The sequence below is a fragment of the Mus musculus genome, chromosome 10 (assembly GCF_000001635.26).
Source record: "Mus musculus strain C57BL/6J chromosome 10, GRCm38.p6 C57BL/6J".
Taxonomy (NCBI): domain Eukaryota; kingdom Metazoa; phylum Chordata; class Mammalia; order Rodentia; family Muridae; genus Mus; species Mus musculus.
This window is the reverse complement of record NC_000076.6, coordinates 120,731,985-120,752,750: the sequence shown is the minus strand read 5'-3', so window position 1 is coordinate 120,752,750 and position 20,766 is coordinate 120,731,985. Positions and strand designations below refer to the sequence as shown.

Genomic DNA, 20,766 nt, shown 5'->3' with positions numbered 1-20,766 from the left:
TGTGGGTACCGTATAGCATGAAGAAAGGAACAAGAAAACCTAAATACTAGGCCACGGGGAAGGCCTGAGCTGAGGTGATAGACATATGTTATGAATGAGGATAGAAAGATAATTGCTTTTCTAGGTTCTAATTCTGTCATGGAGTTTCTACTCTGGGTGGCAGATAAGAGCATAAATACTGATAATGTAAAAAATTAGTGCGAGACCTCACAGTTTCCGTTCCAAATGTCAATTCTAACTGTATAAAGGTTCACTGGGTTGAGTTGGCTTTGGGTCTGGCTAGTTTGACTGTGACGATGTTTTCTATTTATTTGCAAGGTTTTTTGTTTTTGTTTTTTTAAAGTAAAGTTTATAAAATTAAAAACAAAACACAAAACTACGGGCACTTGTAAAAGAAAATAAGTAAACAAACAAACGCTCCCAGGAAGCAAGGAAATGGAACCAGTGCCATTTGGAGTAGGCTCCAGTATCTGCAGTCAAGAGTGATCCGGAAAACCACAGCGGTGTGTGTGACGTCATGAGGACAGCAGCAGCCAATTAGATATGTAATCAGCATGTCTCTTCCTTGAGCTACTGTCTAATGTCAACTATGAAGTTTCGTCGCCCAGGGGCACTTGGGTCATGTTATTTCAGGGTCATGAGTAAGTCCTTCTTCCTTTTTGCACTCCCTGCCAGTCTTCCAGTGTCCTGGCAACCAGATCCACACTTGCTTTTTCCCTTTCTAGTGAGAAGACTGCTGATGCGGCCCTCCCTCGATCGTCCTGCCTGTATAACACAGTGGCTCTTTGAGTAGGACCGGGATGGTAGTAAGTGCCCGGAGATTTTTCCACCAGCATTTTTTCCTCTAGACCACCAGAACAGAGTGGAAACGGAGACCCATTGGTTTCAATTAACTGCGATGAGAAATTGCATTCATGGCTGGCTTTGCCATTCATTTTTGCACCAAGAACTTTATGGAGTGGGAATGGCAGAACTCATCTGGCAGGGCTTTCAAATGCAGACGGCCAGTCCCCAAATCCCCTAGGTGTGAGGGCTGCGTTCTCCCCAGCCATGTTCTTTTCAATAAACATTCCCACACTTGGCCCTTTCCTCAAGCCGCCCTGTCCGTGCCCTCCCAGCGCCTCCAGCTTTCCACCCGGCGCTGGCTCCTCCAAGCAGAGCTGCAGCCTTCCAGTCCCAGGTTGACCTTGGCAGAGTGCCTCAACCGCTCATTCTTTTTGTAGAAGTAGAAACTCTCCAGCGTAGATTTCTGCACTTGGCCTCTCTGCTGAGATTTTTAGGACATGAGGCACAGGCAACCCCCAGCTGACACGAAGCAAGGCCGAAACACTTGTTTAGCCAAAGTCTGTCTACTGAATTAGATTTGCCTTTGGTGACCTGCTGCTGAGACTGCACTGAGACAACTGGGAGCAAGGCCAGCTTGCCCGTGTCTCCTGAACTTGCTTAATGCATGGAGGGATAACTGATGTTCTCTGTCCATCTCTATTCCCTATTTGCCCTTGTGGACAAAACCTTCACACGGTATTTGTTCTTCACATTTTTTTATTTTATTTTATTTTATTTTATTTTATTTTATTTTATTTTATTTTATTTTATTTTATTTTATTTTATTTTTAATTCTAAGACAGGGTTTCTCCGTGCTGTCCTTGCTGCCCTGGAACTCACTCTGTAGACCAGGCTAACCTTGAACTCAGAAATCTGCCTGCCTCTGCCTCCCAAGTGCTGGGATTAAAGGTGTGTGCCACCACCCGGCTGTTCTTCACTCATATAGTAGGCACTCAGTCTAGGATACTTGTAACAATTCTCTGACATTGCTCAATAGCTGAGGGTTTCTATATCTGAAAATTATCCACTGATTACCAATTGAGCCAATCAAATCAGACAACACCGAGGAGGAGAACAAATTGGCAAAATAGTAAATCTTCGAATATTTGGGTTTCTGCTTTCTTCTGAGGTTTGTTTTGTTTTGTTTGTCGTTGGTTGGTTGGTTGGTTGGTTGGTTTTTCGAGACAGGGTCTCTCTGTATAGCCCTGGCTGTCCTGGAACTCACTTTGTAGACCAGGCTGGCCTCGAACTCAGAAGTCCACCTGCCTCTGCCTCCCCAGTGCTGGGATTAAAGGCTTGTGCCACCATGCCCGGCTCTTCTGAGGTTTTTACCTGATGGCAAAACCTCCCCATAATCCACAGAGTATCAGGTTTTACCGTCAAAGAGGAGGTGGTCGGGGTTTAGGCAGAAGTCCCATGTTTACCACCACAGAGCTTTGTGATTAAATATGGCTCAGTAAGACGGGCAGATGGATCTCTTGTGAATTTGAGGGTAGCTTGGTGTACATAATGAGTTTCAGGCCAGCCAGGGCTATATCATGAGATCCTGTTTCAAAGGGAGAAGTGAAAAGCCAGCTAGAATAGAAAAAGAAAAACTATAGCTGTGTGACCTTAAAATCTCAGTGTTCTTTTTGACATAATAAAGAGCACAATACTCCCCCTTAGGAGGGAATTGGAGAGTTAAATGGGAGTAGTTCCTGTTTTGATTACTGAACACACCTTGGTTCTGTCCAAAATTATACCAGGCTTGGGCTTCTCATACTTGTATCTGTGGTCCCCAGTTGAACCTTTCTGGTACCTTAGCATTCTCTGTAGCTAAACAATATTTACAGGCTATTTTCTATTTTCCATGGTACATATTTGTTACTTCAGCGCTGTCACAAGTAGAAGAGTTCTTTCTGTTTGTGGTAAATCCCCAATTGCACGGTCAGTGTGGATTTATTGCCACTAAATCTTGCCCGTGGTACGCAGCTCAGGGTGAAGAGTAACACTTCCCTCTCCAGGATGGTCCACATGTGCACAGCTCAGGGGTTGTGACTAGCGTGTTCCATATTGATGACTGACTAGGTGAGAGTGTCGCTAGTCTTGTATATGCTCGGCCCAGGGAGTGGCACTATTAGAAGGTAGGGCCTTAATGGGTGGGTGTGGCCTTATTGGAGTGGGCATGGCTCTGTTGGAGTGGGTGTGGCCTTGTTGGAGTAGGTGTGGCTTTGTGGATAGGCGCTTTAAGGCCCTTATCCTAGCTACCTGGAAGGCAGTATCCTGCTAGCAGCCTTCAGATGAAGATGTAGAACTCTCAGCTCCTCCTGCACCATGCCTGCCTGGATGCTGCCATGCTCCCACCTCGTTGATAATGGACTGTATTTCTGAACCTGTAAGCCACCACGAATTAAATGTTGTCCTTATAAGAGTTGCCTTGGTCATGGTGTCTGTTCACAGCAGCAAAACCCTAACTAAGACAGCAGGAGATAAGTATACCACTTCGTAGTGTTGGCTGCTGTGCTAAAATAGTTCCAAAGGATACTGGTCCCTCCATGCTGGAAGGCTCACTTCTGTAGTATTCCTAATTGCAGATGGAGTTTCATCCTTGATGCTTGTACTTGTTGATAAAGCACTGTCACAATCCTTCTCAGGACTTTGAAGCAAACCATTTTTATTTCTTTGTGTGTGTGTGTGTGTGTGTGTGTGTGTGTGTGTGTGTGTGTGTGTGTATGTGTGTGTATTAGAGTCTTGATGTGTAGCTTTGGCTGTAAGAACAGGTTGGGCTTGAACTCATAGATGCCTTCAAATCCCATTTGGACCTGGATTTCATGTCACTCTGAGGCCAAGATGCCCAAGTATTATTATTATTTTTTCTATTTTAGCATACAATAGCCAGTCTCTCTTTGTTCAGGTCCGTGGATATGGTGTAACTGCTATATTCAAACATAGATTAAGTAGTTGGGAGATTTCTACAGCAGATCTCATAGGTCACTACATAAGGAAGATGGTAAGGTGGTGGTCCAGGCCAGAGGTTATATGTGAGGTCAAGCCTCACCTTGGAGCTGGGGGAGTTAGGTTTTAGGCGTTAGAGAGGACATTCCTGAAGGCTTGGAGGATTCTACCCAGGTGCACAGGACAGCCTCTAGGAGTTTCCCAGGATCTGTGTTCTCCTTGATGAACTTCCAAGAGACATTATCTCAGTACATTCCATGTCAATAAAGAGTGTTTCAGGAGACAGCATCTGGGGAGCATGTGCGCCCTTCAGCGCTGTCACAGGTAGAAGAATTCTTTCTGTTTGTGGTAAATCCCCAATTGCACGGTCAATGTGGATTTATTGCCACTAAATCTTGCCCGTGGTACGCAGCTCAGGGTGGAGAGTAACAATTCCCTCTCCAGGATGGTCCACATGTGCACAGCTCAGGGGTTGTGACTAGCGTGTTCTGTATCGATGACTGACTAGGTGGGAGGTGTCGCTAGTCTTAGATCTGTTCCTTTTGCATGTGGGCCATCCCAGCACTATGTTGGCCCCACCCCTGTCTCTCTCTGAAGTCCCTCCTGATTTCATCAGATGAGGTCATAGCACTGCCACAATCCTTCTTAGGACTTTGAAGCTAAGTATTTGCATTTGTTTGGGCGTGTGTTTTTGAGACAGAGTCTCACTCAGAGGCTTTGGCTCTAAGAACAGGTTGGCCTTGCACTCATAGTGATCTACCTGACTCTGCTTCTCAAGAATTAAAGCTGTGTGCCCAACAGCCAGCCCTGAAGCAAGTTTTACGCCTGAAACGAAGAACTCTCATGAAACCTTTCTTCTTTTCCTTTCTGTTCGGAGACAGTTTTTTTTATTACCCTCTGCTGCCATCGTGGTCTTCCAGGATTGAGGACAGTGCCCAGTCATGATCTCTAGGTTTTTGTTTGTTTGTTTGTTTGTTTCCTGTAAGGATGAAGCTTTCAAATCTCATTCTAGCTTTGGGGAGAAGGTTTTTTTGGGGGGTTTTCGTGGGGTTTTTGGTTTGTTTGTTTGTTTCAGAATGCATCCTGAATTGGAAAGTCTGACGCACAATTCATGGTATTTTATCATTGTTTTTATTATGAAGATGACACCGTTTTGTTTTTGTTCATCGTAAGATTTATTGCTTGGACTCAGTGGTCCTTTCTGAGAACCATTTTCCACTGTGTGGCCAAGGATGTCCCTCTCATGGCCTCTGTAAAGGTATTCCTTGTCATGTTTGGCGTTCTTTCTCATTTGTGTTCAAGCTATGGATTTGCAACTATGTATTTACAATCTGGATCCCCAACAACCAGCTACATAACTGACAGCCAGCTACCGCTGCACAGTCCAGTCTTGGAAACAATACTCTATATCCAGAGATATTTGCTTTTCAAGTGAAGCAAACAACAAATCCAACAAGATCATAGTGACTAACATCCACTGAGCATGTGCAATGCCCATTGGACACACTACTTAGCCACACACAGAAATGGCTTGTGATTAATATTTATTTGTTTGTTTATTTTTGCAGTAGAGTCTTGCTACGTAGCTTTGGCTGTAAGGACAACTTGGTCTTGAGCTCACAGTGACCAACCTGGCTCTGCTTCCCAAATTCAGACATTAAAGCTATGTGCCTCCACTGCCACGGTAAAGCAAGTTTTTAACCCCTGAAATTGAGAACTCTCATGAACCCCGCTGTCTTTCTTCTTTCCCTTTATTGGGGGGGATTTTAGAAATGTATCCATATCTCATAAACAAGCAGTCCTGAATACAATGCTGATAGGGAACTTGATCCAAGTTCAGTCGAAAGTGTGACAGGCCTGGGATTCTCCTGCAGGAAGGCAGTGGGACGTCAGAGTTCTGAGTTCCACACGGATCTTGGATCTTGTGCACGCAGGGTTTGTGCAGGTTCAGTTTACTTTAGGCTCTCTTTCAAGCGTGTTTTCTTTTCTTCTTTCTTTCTTTCTTTCTTTCTTTCTTTCTTTCTTTCTTTCTTTCTTTCTTCCTTCCTTCCTTCCTTCCTTCTTTCCTTCTTTCTTTCTTTCTTTCTTTCTTTCTTTCTTTCTTTCTTTCTTTCTTGATGGAAAGATTAGGCACTTGATCGACTCTCTGATGGTGCTGTATGATAGGACGTACAAGCATCAGACTGCTGGGTGTTCCAGTCTACGAGGTCCTGCTGTACAGACACCCTTTGATAAACCAGCAATCCAAGGCACAAATGAAATACAAGGACAAGAGTTCTGAGGTCTGCCTTCAGAACCAGGAGCAATCGCCACTTCCCATTGTTGGTGACCTCTGTGAAGGGTGGAAGGTAACGAGACTCACACATACGTACATCCACATATTGCTAGTTCCTGCATAGTCTATACGCAGATAAAGACTTGAGAAATTGGTCGTCCTTTGGTTTCGGACCCTGGGACAAGGAGTCGAGGTACATATTTTACACAATGGAGCAGACCTGGTCTCCAGGGTCTCCCAGAGTCCCTCAGTCCCTTCCTGGCACACCTTGACCCCAACCTTGAACTTTTTAACCCAGGGGCTGGGCTGCCCTTCCCTCTGAGGTTTCTCCCTATATAATCCAGACTGCCCCCTCACCCCCTCTGTGTGTCTGTGCACGAGCACACATGTTCAAACTGGTTTTCAAGTGTAACACGTTTCCCAAATGACACTGAGGATTTACGTTGTGTGTAGATCCCTGCAATGCCAGTTTATACATAGGAATGGAGAATGGACAAGCTGGGCTGTAAGTTCCCTGGGAAGTGACTAGGGAGGACAGGGCTGCCAGGATCAGCAGACACTGCCACAGAAAGCTGAACTTGGGTGACTCCTCTGTCACTGCCCTGTCCTTTCCCCTGTGACTTTGGCTAACACTCCCTCTTTCAGGCCTTTAAAAAGACATTGACTATTGCTTGTCTGCATAAAGAAAAAGTATTGCCTGGTCAGGCAGGGAAGACCAACTGGTGTGTGTCTTTAGTACTGACATGAGGATACAGGCTCCAGCAGGAATGAATCTCTCTGCTCTGGAAGCAGCTCATCTTGGTTTAACCAAACACAAAACTCAAAGGGGTCCAGGCAGTGGTGGCACATGCACTTGGGGGGCAGAGGCAGGCAGATTTCTGAGTTCAAGGTCAGCCTGGTCTACAGAGTGAGTTCCAGGACAGCCAGGGCTACACAGAGAAACCCTGCTCCGAAAAATTAAACACCAAAAATCAAACACCAAAAACCAAACCAAAACCAAAACCAAAACCAAAAAACCTAAAACTCAAAGGGGTTTTCCTCCGGTCCATGGGGCGATTTTTAAGAATGGCTCCTTGTGCCTGGCCCTTTGCCTGGTACATTTTTGTGACTTCCAGTCAAAATAGATGGATTCAGCCAGGATTTTCACTTTTCAAAAACAGTCACTGCTGGGTTCCTTGAAACTGCCACCACCAAACACTACCCCCCCCCACCCCCACATTTAAAACATGCTTTGATTTCTTGGAATTGGAGGCGCGGGGCTCCGAAGGGCCGCTACGACTCTGAAAAAGGAGCTGCTAGTGCCAGAGTTCCCACTGCCTGGGCGGCTATTGGCGGCTCTCCTACCACCAGCCTGGAATGCACACAAGCGGGCTGCTCTCCCCACTTTATCACAAAGGAGCTCATTTTGTGAATGAACAGCGCAGCCAGCAGCACAGCGCTATTCCGGGCGACCTTTGCCCGGGGATTGGATTCCCTCCCAGCGGGGAGATCAGGCCTTAGGAAAAGGTTAGTTCCTTGAGGTCCAAGGCCTGCTGGGCAGAGGTCTGGAGAGGGAAAAGCTCCGAGAACTTTTCTCCTCCCCCCAACCCCTCCCTCACCATCTCCAGCGACCGTTCTTCTGGCTGCTGTAGCTTTCTGTGCCTTTGTGGGTTTTTTTTTGGGGGGGGGGGACTGGCGGGTGTGTGTGTGGGGGGGTGCTGATTGGACTCTGCAGCAAGGAGCTATATAACTCCTGCAATTTTTACTTTTTTTTTTTTTTTTTTTTTTGGTAGCTGCCTAGTATTTCCCCGCTGCTTCCCAACAGCAATTCTGAGGTCCTCCCGAGTTTCCACCCCTTCCTCTCCATGCCACCCCCCCCCCCACCGTGGCGCTTCAGTTTGATGTTTTTTTGGTATCAAAGCAAGGTCTCCAGGAACCCTGCAACTAAAGACTTTAATGAGGACCATGCTCACGAAATCCTGGCTGCCAAAGACATGATGATTTATGCCCCTCACTCTCCCTAACAGCAAGAGGACTATTTGTAAAAATAAAAAAGCCGCTCATATGGAATTAAACAAGAGCATAGCTGCTTCCTTCCAGACCCCGGGAGCTTAACAAAGAGCATCCACACTCCAGCACATGGCGGGCGCCGGGCTTCCTATCACACAAAGCTAAATCCTGTTACCTCGGGCAGAGGCACACACTCTCTCTAAAACCCTGCCGGCAGACCTCAAAGGAGCAATGCAGAGGGCAATCAAATGAGTGGCCAGAAGAAAGAGGGGTGCCAGGAGCTTAGACCGAGGTCGAAGCACCCACCTGATGGGCTGCTGAGGGAGGAATTGAGGTGTTTGGTGTAAGATGGTTGAGCGACTGGCAAATAACTATTTGGTTTGGGTCAGCTGTGTGAAAGGCGGGAACCCTGAGAGCTCCCTTTTCTTGGATCTAGCATTATTGTTTCTGGGATAACTGGGGGTTCCCTCCTTGGGGGTTTTTACTCTTGTTAATAAAAGACTTTAGAAATGGACTCCAAGGAAACTCTGGGACAAGTTTATTAGAGTTTGAGAGAAAAGAAACAGAGTAGACAAACTGTAAGTTTTGGCAGCTGCCAAGAGGGGAGGAAGAGAGAGACAGAGAAAAAGAGAGACAGAGACACACAGAGAGAAACAGAGAGAGAGAGAGAGACAGAGAGAGAGGGACACACAGAGAGACAGAGAGGAAGAGAGGAAGAAAGAGGGAGAGAGGGAGGCGAGACATGTCTTTTGAGTTAAGAGGCAAGGACCCTGCCATTTTCAGCAGTAGACAGCCAAGCAGCAGCTTGGTAGAAGGAGCAGGCAAGCTTCAGGGAAGAGATGGGAAAGTCCAGTGTGTCACTGAAAGCATACTGAGGTTTCTGGGCCGTAGAGTAGGCAGGTTCTGCAAAGCTATGCAAGTGGCTGCATCAGCAGAGGGCATTCTGGGAGGAGGAAGAAGTAAGTTATCACATGAAGGGGGTGGTCATTCCTCCCATGTTCTCGCATATCTTTTTTTTTTTTTAAGAATTATTTATTTTATGTATGTGAGTACACTGTTGCTGTCTTTAGACACACCAGAAGAGGGCCTCGGATCCCATCACAGATGGTTGTGAGCCACCAATGTGGTTGCTGGGAACTGAACTCAGAACCTGTGAAAGAGCAATCAGTGTTCCCGCTGAGCCATCTCTCCAGCCCTCTTGCAGGTCTTTAGACAAATCAGCTTCCCTGGAAGTGGCAGGGTGAATAACTGATGCGCTCTGCCAGATTAACTCTTAAGGGAGGGGACAATAGTGCATCAGGTTGTAATGTATGGAGCCTCTGTGGACAATGTCGTGCCACTACTCAGAGCCAGAGGCAGTCTATTCTGGTTGAGGATTGGGCCGTGCGGATGAACTGACTAAAGAATTCAGGGTTGCCGAGGGCACAGACGTTATTGCAGAGAGACAATGTGAAGTAATTAGAGCAGTAGTTCTCAACCTGTGGGTTGTGACCACCTGGGTTACATATCAGATATTTACATGACACGTTTTAACAGTAGAAAATTTGTAGTTACCAAGTATCAATGGAATAATTTTACAGTTGGGAGTCACCATACCATGAGGAACTGTATCAAAGGGTTGAGGCTCTAGGAAGGTTGAGAACCACTGATGGGAGAGACAAGACTCAGGTTAGAGATGGGGCTTTGGATCAAGTTCATGGCAGCTCAGACCAGAGGGGGAAAAATGAGGTGAGAAGAGGAATAGGCTGAGGGATTAGAACCTAAAGGTTGGGTTGTGTAAAACGGTCCCTATGTCCCCCAGGAACTCAAAATGAGAGTTCCAGAGATGGGCCTGGGTGATAAGCCCATCTTGATGTTGCTGAAAAGGGAGGGCTGGCTGGCCCTGGGTCAGACCAAGAAACATGAGCGATTTTAACTTGCTGGGTGTGATGTGATGCTCCAGTCATTTTCCTGGGGGCGAATCGAGGCTTCCTGTGACAGCTACTACATTATAAGCAAATCATGACTGTGGAGACCTAACCGATGTCCCAGGACGGGGGGCTGCAGTATCTCAATGCCCAAACCAAGTCCCAAAAGTAAGACATTTCACAACGTTGTTTTATTCACTCTGGGTTTTTTTTTTTTTACATCTGGAGGGGCAGTTTCCTGCTAAGACACTATTTTCCTCCCAGCCCCCTTCCCCATTTGATTGCTTCCAATTCAAATCTGAGGGCACTGAACATAAATCTTCCCACCCAAAGGCACAAAGTTAATCTGCGTGTTTCTAAGAATGTCTCTGAGGTGGGAGAGCGTGTCCAGTGTGTCTAACGTGCTTTTAGAACTTCCCTTTCACCTTGATTTGTGGAACCTCCCCCCCCCCAGCGTAGTACACCCTGAAAAAGCATAGTAAAAGTGAGTGGAAGGGAGAATGGATTAGTATCTGAATGAAATACCCAGCATCTCCACTCCTAGCCTGGTTTGATAGTAGCTCTAGAAGCCTCACAGAAGTGCAAGGGGTGACCTCAGAGCCTTCAGAAGGGGCAAGGTATGGCATATCCTGCCACCTTAGGACCCCTGACAGTAGAAGTCAGACACAGGAAGAAGGATCCCTGAGGGCGGGGCCTGCAGAGGAGATGGTCACTTCTCGGGGAGATTTATTCACTTATTGAACATAAACTGGGTGCTAAGACAGAGCAAGCTAGTCCTGGTTTTCAGGGAACAGAGAGCCCTTGGGAAACAACCTTTAGGCGCTTTAAGATCTGTGTCCTTCAGTGACAGCGCCTGCTCATTGAAGCTGCAAGGGGAGATTCCGCTGTCTTCTCTTCCTTTTCCTTACCCCCCCTTTTCCGTCCCCCTCCTTCTCTCTCTCTCCCTCTCTTTCCCCGCTCTCTTCCCCATCTCCCTCCCTCTCCCTGTCCCACCCCTCCCTCACTCCACTCTGTGTGCATGCACATGACTGTGTGTGTGCGTGTGTGTGTGTGTGTGTGTGTGTGTGTGTGTGTGTGTGTGTATGCTCTGGTCATCCTTTCTCAAACGCACTATTTACTGTCAACCCCCGACTTGCGTGCCACCTGCAAAATCTGTGTGTGTCCTCCTTTTTCCCTTCCCCATTCTTCTTACTGGTGGAGTTTCCTTAGAAAGGGCAACCTACAGCCATGAATCCCTCCTCTATTCTTGTTCAGATGTCTCTTAGCTCTCCTCTTGGCCCCCTGTACTCTGTATGGGTCCAACCTCTTGCTGGACTTTCCTACTTGCTTAACCAGCAGACTTCTCAAGTCGGCACCTTCAAGAGAGAATTTCTGCCTCTCCCCCCACCCCCCCACACTCTTCAACTTCAGCCCAACATCTACCATTCTCCTCGGTTTCATGCATTCTCTCTGTTAAACCCAATTGTTTAAACCTTGGCTTTACTGACCCTTTCTCCTCACCTCCACCTGATACAATGTTTCTGCTTCTAAAACATCTTTCAACTTCACCAGCTTCTCATCTCCCCTGTAGCAATCCTGCTGTGAACTATTCTTTTAGCAGCCTGTGATGTTATATTTTATTTTATTGTTAAGACATCTTCTGGATAAAGAGATTCTGGAAAATGTAACTTTGATCATGTCTTTTACCTGTTTTAATTTCTTCAATTTCATCATGCACTTATTGAAATCCAAAGTTTCTACTTCGGCCACCAAGGACCACATCCCGCCCCTTCTAGGTCTCTGATGGAACTTCCTCTTTCCCCTCTGGGCTCCTGTGTCTGCTGCTCCTGGAACTCCTGCTCCTGCCACTCATGTTATGGCTTCTGGCGCCTTTGCTTTTTCTTCTTGCTATCAGGAACACTCTTCCCCAGACCCTTTCAAGGCCCATTCCTTCTCATAATTCATATTCAATTTAAATACCTTCTCAGAGAGCTGCATCTCGGACCTGACACCTTGACTGTCTGTTAGAAAAGATATTACCAGCTCATCTTGCTGAATTTTTTCCACAACTCTCAATGGCAGATGTATGTGTGTATGTATGCATGCATGTATATATGTGTGTATGTATCTATATATGCATGTATGAATGTATGCATGTGTATGTATGTGTGTATGTATGCATGTATGTATTATGTATGTGTGTATGTATGCATGCATGCATGCGTGTGTGTGTGTGTGTGTGTGTGTGTGTGTGTGTGTGTGTGTGTGTGTGTATTTTGAATCACAGTCTCATAACGCAGCCCCAATTGGCCCAATTGGCTATGTAGACCAGATTGGCTGCTTCTGCCTTCCAAATGCTGGAATCACAGGCCCATTTTGTCAAACAATGCTGAAACCCCCCAGTTAACTCTGGTTTTATTATGTCTTGTGTCTGCTCTTTTTACCTTGAGAATAAGCTTTATAAACACAAGGAACTTGTCTGGTCAGTTGGCAAATTTGCACCTTAGCTATTCTTGACAAATTACACCATCTTTGGTGTTTCACCTTCAAAATAACCCACAAGCACTGTGGTTCTCAGCCTTCCAATGCTTCAACCCCTTAGTTCCTCTTGTTCCAGAGTCATAAAATTATTTTTGTTGCTACTTCATAACTGTAATTTTGCTACTGTTATGAATCATCATGTAAATACCTTTGTTTTCTGATGGGCTTAGGTGACCCTGTGAAAGGGTGTTTAGAATCCTCTCCCCATGGAGTCAGGACCCACAGGTTGAGAAGTGCCACACAGCACAGCAGTTCTTTCCTTATGCTAACGCCTTGCAGAGTCTGATCATGAGCCAATCTGGAATGACCTGTGTGGACTGATAACGGAGAATCTCAAAAATGGCAGAACATGAGCCTCAGGGACCAGGTCTCAAAAGCCATCCGAACCTCTGCCTGGGTTCCAAGGACGACTTCCTCTGGGGAAAGCCAGCTTCGAGGATATCAAACTGGAATTATGGAAGCATCCACATGCACACTGCCATCCTCCTAACATCCGCCATCAGGTTAGCAGTGACGAATGGCATCAAGCCTTCAGATGACCATGTAGCTCCTGCTTACACCTTAACAACAGTGGGGGAGAGACCTCAAGCCAGAACCAACTCAGCCAAAATACTTCTGAGGTTCTGAGTGCGTGAGGTTCTTGGTATTTACCTTAATGTGTTTATGTGGTTGTGAGTAGTTACAGTTTTGGATCGGTGGTTATCTAGCAGCAGGTCATAGCCTACAACACCGTTATGCTCTTGGCATATGATTTTCCACCAGGAACAGATGAAGACACCAGAGCAAGTGATTTTTCAACAGCATAATTCTAAGGAAAGAAAACTCAGCAACTTCCTCAGCCCAACAGCTCCTCATCACAGGATGTCAGAGGGACAGAACTGAGCTGTGTGTTATGTGCAGATGGACCCAGGTTTTCTTCTTTACAGTCCTACAGTGGGGGGACAGGATGTCACCTACAACCCCCAGTGTGTTGTAAGAGCACCCGTGTTCTTTAGTACACAGTTTCTAGACATCTAAAAAAATCTCATTCCCCAAATGTCTTCCCACGGAAAAATTTATTTGTGGGCTGGTAACACTTCGTAGTGAGTTAAAGCACTTACCACCAAGCCTGGTGGCCAGAAGTCAGAACCCACGTGATAGGAGAGAACTGCCCCTTAGAAATCATCCTCTGGGGGCTGGAGAGATGGCTCAGTGGATAAGAGCACTGACTGCTCTTCCAGAGGTCCTGAGTTCAATTCCCAGCAACCACATGGTGGCTCACAGCCATCTGTCATGAGATCTGACTCCCTCTTCTGGTGTGTCTGAAGATAGCTACAAGGTACTCATAACAATCTGAAGATAGCTACAGGGTACTCATAATAAACAAACAAACAAACAAACAAACTTATAAAAGAAGAAAAGAAAGAAAGAGGAAAGAAAGAAGGAAAGAGAGAGAGAGAGAGAAAGAAAGAAAGAAAGAAAGAAAGAAAGAAAGAAAGAAAGAAAGAAAGAAAGAAAGAAAGAAAGGAAGGAAAGAAATCACTCTCTGGGCCCCACCACATACATGCCCCCACACACAATAGACTTAATGTTTAAAAATAAACAATATTGCTCATTAGTACAAGAGGATTGCAAGTCCCCTACCCTGCAGAGGATAACGTAGAGATGGTGCACAGGGGATGGACTATTCAGGGAGTAGTCCCCGCAAGCCACACAAGCCTTGCATTTTACTATGCTTTTCAAAGTTAATTATACTTTTTGAAATTTTGCTTTACCTGACCCCCCCCCCAAAAAAATTCAGTTATCTTTGCAAAGCACACATGTGGTGGACCGGTTCCTTTAACCTAACTAGCAGGGCTCTACCTTCCTGTGCTCTTCATTCCATTGTGTGAAGAATACAGAAAACCTATCGCCTACCCTCCTCCCCCCTGCACAGTAAATATCTTAAATATTATACATTCTCTGAAATGTTGTGTCATTGGGCGGAGGCTTCCTCCACTAATTCTTCTTGCCTCTGGCAATCCCCATTCTGTTCTCCGAGAGTCTGTGGGTTCAGCTTTAGATTCTGCACATAAACAATGCCGGACAATGTTGGTGTTTCTACTCCCAGCTTCTTGCACTTGATGTCCCGCCTCTGTGTTCATTCAAGTTACTGCAAAGGCCAACCTCATAAAGGCTGATTATTGTCATTGAGTGCATACCTCAGTTCCTCTCCTGATGAATGCATACATTGACAACTCTGAATAATGCTGAAATTATCATGGAGCTACATATGTTTACTTTCTTCATAGTTAAACAAACTGTCTTAGTCAGGGTTTCTATTCCTGCACAAACATCATGACCAAGAAGCAGTTGGGGAGGAAAGGGTTTATTCGGCTTACACTTCCATACTGCTGTTCATCACCAAAGGAAGTCAGGACTGGAACTTAAGCAGGTCAGGAAGCAGGAGCTGATGCAGAGGCCATGGAGGGATGTTCTTTACTGGCTTGCCTCACCTGGCTTGCTCAGCCTGCTCTCTTATAGAACCCAAGACTACCAGCCCAGAGATGGTCCCACCCACAAGGAGCCTTTCCCCCTTGATCACTAATTGAGAAAATGCCTTACAGTTGGATCTCATGGAGGCATTTCCTCAACTGAAGCTCCTTTCTCTGTGGTAACTCCAGCTGTGTCAAGTTGACACAAAACTAGCCAGTACACAAACAAACGACAAAAGTCACCAGGTCCTGAGTCTCCTGGTTACTATTCCACCACAGAGCTCCACTCACAACTCTAACTTAAATATGCTTCCATCCGTGACAACGGGAATCTCAGTATCTGAGCATCTCAGCATCTGAGAGGTGGAAAACATCATCATTTCCCCCTTAATAGTAATGAAAAAAATCTTTGCATCGGGTTGTTCTGTTAGTGGCAGGATTTAAGAAAAAAAAACAAAAAACAAAAAAACAGAAAACCAAAGTTCTCAAGGGCAAACTGTATATACTTTGCCTAAGTTGGTTAAGAAGTAAGTTTTGGAATAAAAAATTCACTATGTAGATTTGTTGTTTAAGACACTGTGAAATGTGTAGTTATATTAAGATAATCACCATAGTAAAATTAGTAATATATTTGACATGGCTAATATTTTTTTGGTGAGTGGTTAAAAATCATTATGACTATATTTTTAATTGTTTTAAGTGTGTGTGTGTGTGTGTGTGTGTGTGTGTGTGTGTGTATACACATCAACGTACTTCCCACAGAGAATAAAGGTGCAGGACCCATTGGATCCGGAGTTAGAAGTGCGCTGAAGTGCGTGTGAGCCACCCAGAGAGGATGCTGGGTGTCAAAGTTGGGATCTCTGCAGGAGCAGTAGATACGCCTAACCTCGGAGCCACTCCTCCAGCCCTACAAGCTTGCTCTTTGTTAAGACCCATGAGTACTGGAGCTCTGAATCTGATTGGACAAATAGAAGATCCTTTTGTTCCTTAGGTCCTGAATGGGCTCGGAACTCACATCTTACATACTAGAATGCTTTCTTGGCAAACATTGTACCCTACACCTGGGTTTTCGTTATTTGCATAAAAGTCTGAAACGTCTGTAGGTAAGACTTTGAACAACGCGTATTCAACACAATGCTCAAAATTCAGAAGAAGCACAAAGCAAGCAAAGCGAGGGAGCTAGGAGAGACGCAGAGCCAGAAGCTTTAGTGAGAGAGTGAGGGACTGCGGTGGCAGGGTCAGCTGACCCCACCATGCAGGCAAAGGGATGAGGCAGGCGTCTCCTCATGAAAGGCAGAATTGAACAGCAAGTCCTGATAATCTGGAGATGATGCTTGCTTCCCCCCTCCCTCAAGGCACTAAATAATTCCAAGGCCTAGAGCCTGGAATTATTCTCTGGGTCAGATTACCACTTTCTGAGATGGGATGCGCACACGGTAAAAGAGGAAGGGACGTGTGAGGTCTCTGAGCGCTGGCCCTAAACTTGGGGAGAGTACGCCCCTCAAGGTCTCAAGTCTTTTCAGTGCAAGTAAATGCAGAGGCTTGGCCACATCAGTGTCTCTCCGTTGACTCTTCTCGGGTTTTGTTTGTTTGTTTGTTTGTTTGTTTAGCTTTGCTAGGGCAACAGTCTCTCAGAGGCACTGGAGCCTGTCAGAGGGCTGTGAGGACCGAAACGGAAGGGCTGGAAGCATTTTCCGAGGTATCCGAGAGCAGAAGGTGCAACTATTATGTAACGAGCTGGAATTTTATCAGTCCTCGACACGTGCATTCTAATGAGCTCGGTCCCCCGGGTGGGGGTGGGGGGTGGGGGAGGTCAGCGCTTGTCCCAGCGATCCAGCCATTACTTGAAACCATCCTGAGAATGCGCGCCTCTCTGGAAATTGTCTTCAACCCTCCAGCACATTCTTTTGAATGATCTTGATGAGGGCAAATCCGAGTCTTTCGAGTCCGAATGTTTGTTCTTATGTAACAGGTAATTTTCTAGGCTTACCAGCCCAGGGGAATCGTCGAAGAATTAACCAATGCCATAAGCTTATTGCTCAAAAGCTCAGGCCCACCAGCTGCAGTGGGAGGGCTGGGACCTACCTCATTCTGCCTCCAGGTGTAGGTTTGGAGGGTGGGAGGGACTCTGGTATGGGGGGGGGGGATGTGGGGGAGAGAGGGGTGAGGGGTGAGGGGAGAGGAGTGGGAGGAGGAAATGTTAACTGTTGGGTTTTGTTGTTGTTCGTTTGTTTGTTTGTTTTTAACAAATGAGCTTATATTATTCATCTATTTTCCTTCTCAACCCTGCAGTTGCTTGGTCGTTCCAAAAAGCACCTGAGCCATTCTTCTGCCGGGCGGCCTTCCTTGTGTTTCCTCCGCTCCTCTGCTCCTCCAACTCTCTAACTTGAGATTGAAGTGTGCACAGCTCACAGTTTACTTTATGTCTTATAAGGACCTAGACAAGAGGACACAAATGTCACCAATGCAAGTGATGTCTTTATGGAGCAAGAAATGCTCATGGGCCTGATCTGAGATTTGAGCACCATGCGTTCAATGTACCCCAAAGGCCACACTTTACCTCACAAGTATGCTCAATTATTACATAAAATAAAATGAAATGAAATGAAATAAAATAAAATAAAATAAAATAAAATAAAATAAAATAAAGGTGGAGGAGAAGAGGCTCTGGAAAGGTGGCTCAGTTCATAAAGGAGCCACAGAAGCCATTCTGGACTTCCTTCTGTTTCTGCACAAGCACCATCTACCGATTAGCTTTTGCTCTTAAACAATAGCCACTTCTTGCTCCATTACAGCCGTGTCTTTCTATCGTGCTGTGTATCTTGGCTCCTGATCTGCTGCTGTGAAGAGACACCGTGACCAAGGTAACTCTTTGGGGGGGGCTTGCTTAGAGTTTTAGAGGGCTCATCCATTATCATCCATTCGTCAGGATGGCAAAGTGCTGGAAAAGTACCTAAGAGGTTAGATCCTGGCCCACAGAAAACAGGGAGATGGAGGGGGAAGAGAGGAGGAAGAGGGAGAAGGAAGACAGAGAGAGAGAAAGGGAGGGAGAGGGAGAGAGAGAAGAGGAGAGATAGGGAGAGAGACAGAGACAGAGATTGGATATGGTGTGGGATTTTGAAACTCCAAAATCCATTCCCAGTGGCATATCTCCAAGACACCTCCCAGTCCTTCTCAAATAGTTCTACTAGTTGGTGACTAAGTATAAAATCTATGAGCCTATGGGGGGCCATTCTCACTCAAACCACCACACTGTGCTTTCCTCTGCGGTCCTCAAAAGCACACGCTCCCTTGATTTTGTTTATTCAGTGTCTTCACCTACTAAAAATGTTGCTCCAAGAGACATGTATCATTTGGTTACTCAATACTGTATCTCCAGTACTGACACAGTGTTGGCACAGCAAATACAAAGTAATTTATTCAGTGATTAAATGAGCTAGTTGCTCCTGTTGGCTGAACACAAGGAATCACAGCCACAGAAGCACTTTAAAGTCTCAACAGTCTACTTGAAGTATAGTTTTGGGGCAATATCCTGGTTTTTTTTTTTTTTCCTCAGAACATTTAAAGACGTTTTAAAGTCTATCCCACATTGCAATTTTCAGATTAAAAAAAAAAATCATCTTAGGGAAACTTTAATGTTCTTAAATGATGCGTGAAGTCTACCATTCATTCGCAGAAGGATGCTTTTCATTTATTATTCATTCTTAATTATATTTATTCATTCACGAGGCAAACATTTGTTGAGTTCCTGTGACTTGGAAGCACTTCCGAGGACACCGGGGAACCACATCATGTGTCATTTTATAACCTTCTTGGTCCTACGTGTCTCCGAGGAACCTGTCCCTGGCGTTAGCAAAGCTCAGCATTTAATTTAAAAATTCTCTTCCAAATGCTGCTGTAATGTTTTTGTTCGTATTATCTAGCAATGGTTGAGGTACTATAGCTTTCTACTGTTAACTGCCAAACTTAGTAGTACAAAACAATGCACTTTGTCCATCAGTAGTTTGGGCAAGGCACTGGAGGGATACATTCCTATCGGAGTCGAAGCTGGAGACAGCTGGGATAGGCAGCGGTTGCCAGGGTTCCGCGGTTCCCCAGTTTTTCAGCTCCCGAAGCTCAGCTGAATGTTCGGCATGCACAGGTCAGGCACGGGGGCAAGGACAGTAGGAAAAGCCAGACACCTCTCTGCATGCGGCTGCTTCATGTGACTGCTTGGTGCTTCCTCTACTGAGGTGGGCTGGGGTAGCTGGCATCCCACAGAATGCAAGAGTTGATTGGTTTCTCGTGATATGACCCTGGAGGTCTCAGAGCATCACAACTAACACATGGACATATCAAACAAGGCATAGGGACCATTCAATATCCAAAGGTAGGTGAATCGGATTTCTGCCTCTCAGCAGAAGAGAGCAAGGAATTCGCCATCCTGTTTAATATCCACACTACCGTAGACACCATGCTTTCAAGTCTTGCCTGCCTTCTCTTGTTCCTTTAAAAAATTATAACATTGTATGAGGTAGCTGTCATGTTTATTTCCACTTTACAGGTAAAGAGATTGAGTCTTTGAGAGACACTAACCCTCATAGCCCACAGTAATGCTTTATACAGCATTATCCATTATTGGACAATACATAATTCAAATTCAGTTTTCAACATAGCGAACAGATGAGATTCTTCAGTCTTAGAAGAGGCCTCAGGGCAGACAGAGGAAAAAAAAATGAGAATGCAGGAGAAGGTGGGACCATTTACCTGCTTGCAAGAAGCAACGTGTCTAAACACTGGGTACGCAGTAAGTCACCCTTGGGCTTTGATGAAAGAGAGGATTTGGGGCCCCAGAGATGTTCAACAGCTGTCAGATAAAGGAAATATGCCCCAAGGTGTCAATGAGCCATAGCTAGTAACCCCAGATTCTGTGTGTTTGTTGTTGTTGATTTTCTGTTTTTCCTAGGGGGAAATGAAGGAAAACACACATGCCAAATTGCCTTTTCTTTTCCTCCTTAAAAGCTTACTATCAAGTCTCTGGAGCCACACTAACAACCCCACATTCATGAAGCAGCTCAACCACTGGGACTCACACTTGGAATGGAAAGAAAATAGAAGCAAAAGGAATGGGATTTTTGAATCCTTCCCTTCCCTTCCCTTCCCTTCCCTTCCCTTCCCTTCCCTTCCCTTCCCTTCCCTTCCCTTCCCTTCCCTTCCCTTCCCTTCCCTTCCCTTTTCCCCTTCCCCTCCCCCTCCCCCTCCCCCTCCCCTCACATCCTCTCCCCTCCCCCCTCCCCTCCCCTCCCCTCCCCTCCCCTCTCCCTTCCCTTCCCTTTCCCCTTCCCTTTCCCCTTCCCTTCCCTTCCCTTCCCTTCCCTTCCCTTCCCTTCCCTTCCCTTCCCTTCCCTTCCCTTCCCTTCCCTTCCCTTCCCTTCCCTTCCCTTCCCTTCCCTTCCCTTCCCTTCCTTCCTTCCTTCCTTCCTTCCTTCCTTCCTTTTCTTCCTTTTTTTTTCTTTCCTGCATATGAGTGTGTGGGCAGTTATAAGCACACACAAGTAGAACAGCCATACTGTGACTTTCCAGTGTCACCCTCACCTCACACTTGTTTGAAATATATGAAGATATTTCTGGAGTCTTCCGTCTCCACCTCTCGTCTCCCTCTATTGGAGCCCCTGGATTAAGGACACTGTTGCATGCAACTTTTTCATGGATTCTCAGGATCTGAACTCAGATCCTTGGGGGTCACACAGCAAGCACTTGGCTCTGAGAAACTTGAAGGGAATTTCCATACTTAGCACTTTTCTATGGCTGCCTACTGCAGAGACACAAGACATTTTTTATAGGTTTTAAATGTGTTCCTCTTCTTAAACCAGATAGTTCATGC

General features: G+C 45.8%; 1 long non-coding RNA gene across 1 annotated transcript; it reads left to right on the top strand.

Moving 5' to 3' along the window:
- The first annotated feature begins 318 nt into the window (after window positions 1-318).
- Window positions 319-1,089, top strand: Gm35182. Its single transcript, XR_380880.2, has 2 exons — window positions 319-641; window positions 726-1,089. It is a non-coding gene; the product is annotated as a predicted gene, 35182 (long non-coding RNA).
- Window positions 1,090-20,766: the final 19,677 nt, after the last annotated feature.